Genomic DNA, 6,379 nt, shown 5'->3' with positions numbered 1-6,379 from the left:
TTCTGCTCAGAAGTAAACAGTTCCTGAATCTGTGGTTTGATTTTGCCATCATTTTAAAAACTTTTATAAAATACTTAATTGCCACAGTCTGGCTCGGCACAATTCATGAGGCACTTGTCAAGCAGAAATGAACTTTATTTTTAGAACACACGCTGCACCACAGGAGCTCTTCAGGAATTTCCTCAGAGTCCAACTGCCACCACTGGCTTCCAGCCAGCCTCTCAGCCCCCACTCCTCCTGCTCTTGAGGCAAATTGGCTGGGTCACATGGGCAGAGCCAAAAGAGTCCCCCAATGAGCAGATCCGTGGTCTGAAAGGACAGGGAAACAGCACAATAAGCATTACCCCAGGGGAGCCAATCAGCTGGCAGCTGGAAGTTTGCTGGGGCCGCTGTGAGCCAATCAGCTGGAAGTTTGCTGGGGCCCCATTGGATGTGGCTCTTAACATCTAATATTACATTTATTATTAATTAATAATATTCATAATGTTAATTATGAATTTTAATTAATTATTAATTATTAACATATTAACTAATATAAAACCCACTAACAACTTAGCTTAGTAAATAAAGTGAACTATTATCATGCAACAAAGCTCGTATTTACTTCTTCCCAATAACATTCCCTTTTCACCAAGGTAATCATTATAATGAATTTTGTTTTCTCCTTAATATCTTTACACTGTATGTATTACTAATATATATCTACATAACATAAAATTACAGTTTGAAGGTATTTAAACTTGAAGCAAATGGCATTTTATGTATTCTTCTGCAGCTTGTCTTTTCAAACCCCCTGTAAAGCAGAATGATTATACATAAAGATCACTGTGTTTATTAATAATTTCTGGAATATATGAAAACAAAATGTCTCTTTTAAGTCCCATATCTTATATAACCTCTTACAAAATCCTTCTGTTTATCATTCTGAATGGGTTAAATGATAATACTGGTGCTTCTGGAATGATTTGAGGATTGGAGGTGATAACAACATTGGGGTGCTGGCCCAATGTTGCATTGTAAGTGTTATCCACAAGGAAAGAGTTCATGGAGTAAGATATCTGCTCACTTTAGCCTTTGACAATAAATAGTTACTAGTTGTTTTTTTTTCTCTTCACAAGAAGATAAACTATAGATTAATTCACTCTGTGAACTAAGAGGAAACATCAGGCATTTTTAAATAGCTGTAGTTAAATATCCCCAGCAGAGAAGGATGCACTTCCTGCCTTGCCGGTGTTATGCTACACAGACCCGAGGACTGCTGTAGTGTGAAGCCAAACACCTTGAATTTTCCCATAAAGATTTTCAAAAATGAATCTTAGTGTATTTACAAGAAAAGTTAAAATATTTGGCTGTTTTCCATTTGTTCTGTAGGAAATTCTTGCTTGAGAAAATGAGAAAAATTTTAGGTCATCTTTATTAAGAAGACAATATCAGGATTGAACATGCTCTATGTAGAGCTAGGGCACATTTTTCAGCTTCAAATAAAGCATGTGCCTTTCCTTCAACTGATTTCTCAAAAGTTAGCTACCATATTTGTTATGCTAGAATATGCTGAACATATGAACCTTAGAAATGTGAAACAGTTTAATACAAATAAAACATGTCTGCATGCTTTCCCATCACTTTCTCATTATCTTTTATCCTGAGATTTTGTATACAGTTTTTAGTAGTCTTCATTTATCACAGAGTCTGGATGCCACTCATGCTTCTAAAATGAATAGTTTCTATAGGCCTAAAATTCATATACACATTAACTATACCAGGAAGTAAGACAATTGAAGAAATCACTCAGAAAAACTGTAACTAGTCTGTGGCTGTGTCTGAGGCACAGATATTACAGGGTTTTGCTCCAGACCAAAAATTCACTAAATTTCTCAATACATAATAAGTTAGACAAAGAATACTTTACCCAATAAATGTTGTTAAAGCTATCATATAACATTGTTAAATTGTGTGTGTGTGTGTGTGTGTGTGTGTGTGTGTGTGTGTGTGTGTGTAAAATAATATTTTCTGGCAATTAGTCAGAAACCTGTGAGTTTTTAAAGTTCCTTAGAAGTTTAAAAAATATGTCAAAGTTAATTAGTTTTAAGAACTGCATAAACACTACATGCTGTTATTTTTCAGAGTGTATTTGGGATGCAATCTATTCCTGTATGGAATAATATGAGATTTCTTTTCCAATTTTTTTACCATGATCTTACTCATATCAAAACACCTGGAAGAAAGTCCCAAATAAATCTCTTAATTATCTCATGAGGGATTAGTTCTTCACTACAGATCTTGTTGAATTCTTAATATTTGAATTCAATACCACATAATTGTACAAATCATTGATTTTTTCTCATAATTTGTTATTGGTTTTATGATAAAATTTTAAATTTCTGGTGTGAGTCCTACTGTTTTAGTATTTTCAACTTTTAGTTACATAGACTTTGAGCATTATTAAGCCCCAAAGTATACATTAATAAGAAAGACACTCATATTGTTTTTTGAAGTAACAAACTTGATTTCCAATGCAGAATACAGTTTACTGTTTTCTCATACTGATTCTTTCACACCATTAGAAGACAGTTCTTGCTCTTCCAATTTATGCATAGATGTATTTCCAGGTTATACTTTATTACTCATATCAATTCCTTTGTTCTTTTTCTGATTCAAAAGACTCTAACTTATGATATTTCTGAAGAATGGTGAGAGATTTATCCACATTTCTTCTTTCTTTATTTTACTCATTTCACTATTTAATGATAAATTATTTAACCATACAAAATCATACAAACATACTTCCTATACAAAAATAACAATGCATTCTTTAAGACACAAAAGCATCTACATGAATGAAAGTTGACATATTTTTTTTTAAATCATGAATATTTGACAGTATAGAGTGCTTTACACCAAATGCAGTGCAGCCAGGCTGTACACACCAACCTGGGGCAACTTGTAGAGATGACATAATATTTCTTCAGTGATGCTGATAGGAAGCCCACTGATGAATGATTGCCAAGCTTTTCATGGTAATTTGCTTGAACTAATGTAATTATAATTTCTATTATCAATATTTTTACTATTTAAGAAAATTACTAACTCAGTATATACCGACCCAAACAGAATTCTTTTCAGAAAGAGTTCCCATAATGATGAACCAAGTATAATCTTGTCTACTTGATTACATGGAACATAAGAAATAAGAGGGTTGTAAGAATATATATTATGAGATTTCATGACTTTAATGAGTTATAAGAGAAAATTTTATAATCCTAATTCTAATTGCTAAAAAAATTCAAATTTTTATTTGGAACCCAAAATGCTCCTCACCAGGTTGCCTAATGCTCCCTTTACATCCTTATTCCTCAGGGTGTAGATGAAGGGGTTGGCTGTAGGTGTCACTACTCCATAGAAGAGGGTCATGAACTTGGGCTGGTCCCTTGTGATAGAAGAGGGGGGCTGAAGGTACATACTAATGTCTGGGACATAAAATTAAAAAAAAAAAAAAAAAAACTAAAATGAGATGAGAAGAACATGTCCCAAAGGCCTTTTTCCTTCCTTCAGAAGATTTCATCTTAAGTACAGCACATCTAATACTAGCATATGAGGCAAGAATTAGACACAGAGGAATAGCTAATAAAAAAAAATACATACTACAGAAAGTGTGAGCTCATTAACTTCCTTTTCACCACAGCAGTCTTTATCAGAACTGGAATCTCACATATCAAGTGATCCAGTTTATTGACACCACACAGTGGCAATTGTAGTGTTACAGTGGCTTCTGAGACAGCATAAGTGATTCCACCCAGCCATACAATGGACACTAACAAAATACAGATGCGCTGATTCATGATAAGTGTGTAGTGCACAGGTCTTCAGATGGCCATCTAGCGGTCAAAGGACATGATAGCTAAGAGAAGACATTCTGTGCCCCACATTATGTGGAAGAAATAGAGCTGAACTGCACACCCCATATATCTGATGGTCTTCTTAGAGCTTCCCAGGTTAAACAGCATCTGAGGCACAATGATTGTGGTGTAACACATCTCCAAAAAAAAGAAGAGATTGGTGAGGAAAAAATACATGGGACTGTGGAGATGGGGGTCTAACTTGGACACCAGAATGATGGCAATGTTTCCCATCATGTCCATGGGGTATGTTATCAGAAGAACAATGAATATAGGAAGCTCTAGCCAAGGACGGTCAGTAATGTCTAGTAGAATGAACTCTTCAGGGTGGCTTTGACTAATTAGTGCCATTCTCTTCAGTGTGTTTCACCTAGAGTGGGGAAGATGCCAAGGAAGTTAGCATGATGAGGATTGACCAGACATGATGATTAATTGGTTGTGTACTAATAAAAGACAGAATGCAGTAACTTGAAATAAAGAACTTGACCCCAGGTTATCTAATTTCCATTTATGATACCAAAAATTATTTGCAGTTATTGTTGAACAATATCTTCTCCTGTATAATAAAACTGACAACAGTTATCTCCTTGTTTTCTGGTGAGCAACTGTATTTTGGAAAGTCGGAAATAATGCTTTTCAAACTTATATTGCCTTAAAAATCAGCTAAATAGATTCTTAATGAGAAGTTCATTGCTTCCTATCTTCAGATGTTTGACAAAGTAAATGATGCTGGGGCTGAGGTTGTGGCTCAGTGGTAGGGTGCTTGCCTAGCATGTGAGAGGTGCAGGGTTCAATTCTCAGCATCACTTATAAATAAAGAAAGATCCATTGACAAGTAATATATATATATATAATTTTTGTAAGGCAAATGATGCTTGATACTAAGTGATTGGACTGTTAATCTTAAGGATCACTGCTGCAAGGCATTACAGAAGTGAAAAGAATCATAAGTATTCAGTAGCAATAGTAGAAAAATGAGGAAGAGAATCCTTGAGGTACAAGTATCATCAAGATACAATAGTACAACCAGGCATGGTGGCATGCTCCTGTAATCCCAGCAGCTCAGATACTGAGGCAGGAGGATTGCAAGTTCAAAGCCAGCCTCAGCAAAAGCAAAGACACTATCTCTAAATAAAATAGGAAGTAGGGCTGGGGATGTGACTCAGTGATTGATTGCCCCTAAGTTCAATCCCTGGTACTTCCCTCTTACCCATTCTCCCCCCCAAAATTGATACCATAGTCCAGGGCTAGGGATGTAGCTCAGTGGTAGCGTACTTGACTAGCATGTGCTTAGCCCTTGGTATGATCCACAGCAACAAGAACAGAAAGTATGGTCTTACCCCATTTCCATCTAGTTAGTTGATTAATCATGTCTTCTCTGTGAGTTGTGTGAAGACTTTGGATTTAAACAAATCTATCTTAGGTATTTGAAAGTGAGGCAAAACTATAAACACTTTTAACATCAATGTTCTCTTTTTAGTATAGTGAACAGTGATCCACTTACTTCATAAATTTGAAAAACTAAACTATGATGACAGAGGTTTATTTATGCTTTGGAATTTGTTTTCACATTTATGTTTTTTTTTGACATAACTATTTAGTTCAGGTTTTAGCCATTTAATCTTTCATGCTGAATTTTACTTAATTTATGTTTTGTAAGAAGTTTTCTTTATCAAGTAAGCCTGTTTTCCTTTTTTAACATAAGAATTTGAACAGTATTCAGTGACCCATTTGCCATATATAACTACATTTTACATATACAAACACAGTTTTAATTCTGGGTAAATTCTGTCAGGATATTTTTCAACTTAGGCCAAGAAACATTAAAATTTTAAGGAAGTATTTCATTATTTTTCAGCTAAAAGGCACATTGAAATAACAAAATCTGTAACTTGAATGAAATACTATTTTGAAAGAAATATTAATCATTTTTAGTGAAGGATTTATATTTATGAAAACTATAATATTTTGTAGGATAAGAAATATCCAGATGTGAGATTAAGATAGCATCCCATTGACAAACTTCTGAGTTACTATTCTAGCCAATTAATAGTTTCATGGTACCTGATTATATTCTTAGAATTACAGTTTTCACATTTTCCATTTCATTGAATTTCAAGGCCATCTGTAAGGGTGCCTCACAAAGTCACTCAAAGCTAAGATATTTACATTGCTCTTTGACTATATGTGATCTATATGTATGTAATAACAATAACAATTTTAAATGTTATGTAATAATTAAAGTTTCAACAAATTTTCAATGAGCCCTGTGTGCCAAACAGACCAATAAGCTTTTTCCATGCATTAAATCCTTTAATAACTCCCCAAACACTATTGACCTAAGGCATTTTATATCCATATTTTGTGATATTGTTAATTATTTATTTTCATAGTCTACTTATAACTAGAGATAATCTAAAGATCAAAAAGTTATCAATGTCTAAGTGAGGTAGTAAAATATTGGACCAAAATTCCAAAGAAAA

General features: G+C 34.1%; 1 pseudogene; it reads right to left on the bottom strand.

Moving 5' to 3' along the window:
- Window positions 1-3,291: 3,291 nt before the first annotated feature.
- On the bottom strand, window positions 3,292-4,247 carry LOC143400851 (olfactory receptor 2B11-like; annotated as a pseudogene).
- Between the last annotated feature and the right edge of the window lie 2,132 nt (window positions 4,248-6,379).

Source organism: Callospermophilus lateralis, chromosome 6, assembly GCF_048772815.1.
Source record: "Callospermophilus lateralis isolate mCalLat2 chromosome 6, mCalLat2.hap1, whole genome shotgun sequence".
Taxonomy (NCBI): Eukaryota; Metazoa; Chordata; class Mammalia; order Rodentia; family Sciuridae; genus Callospermophilus; species Callospermophilus lateralis.
Note: the sequence above shows the minus strand (reverse complement) of the source record. Positions and strands in the feature narration are given on the sequence as shown.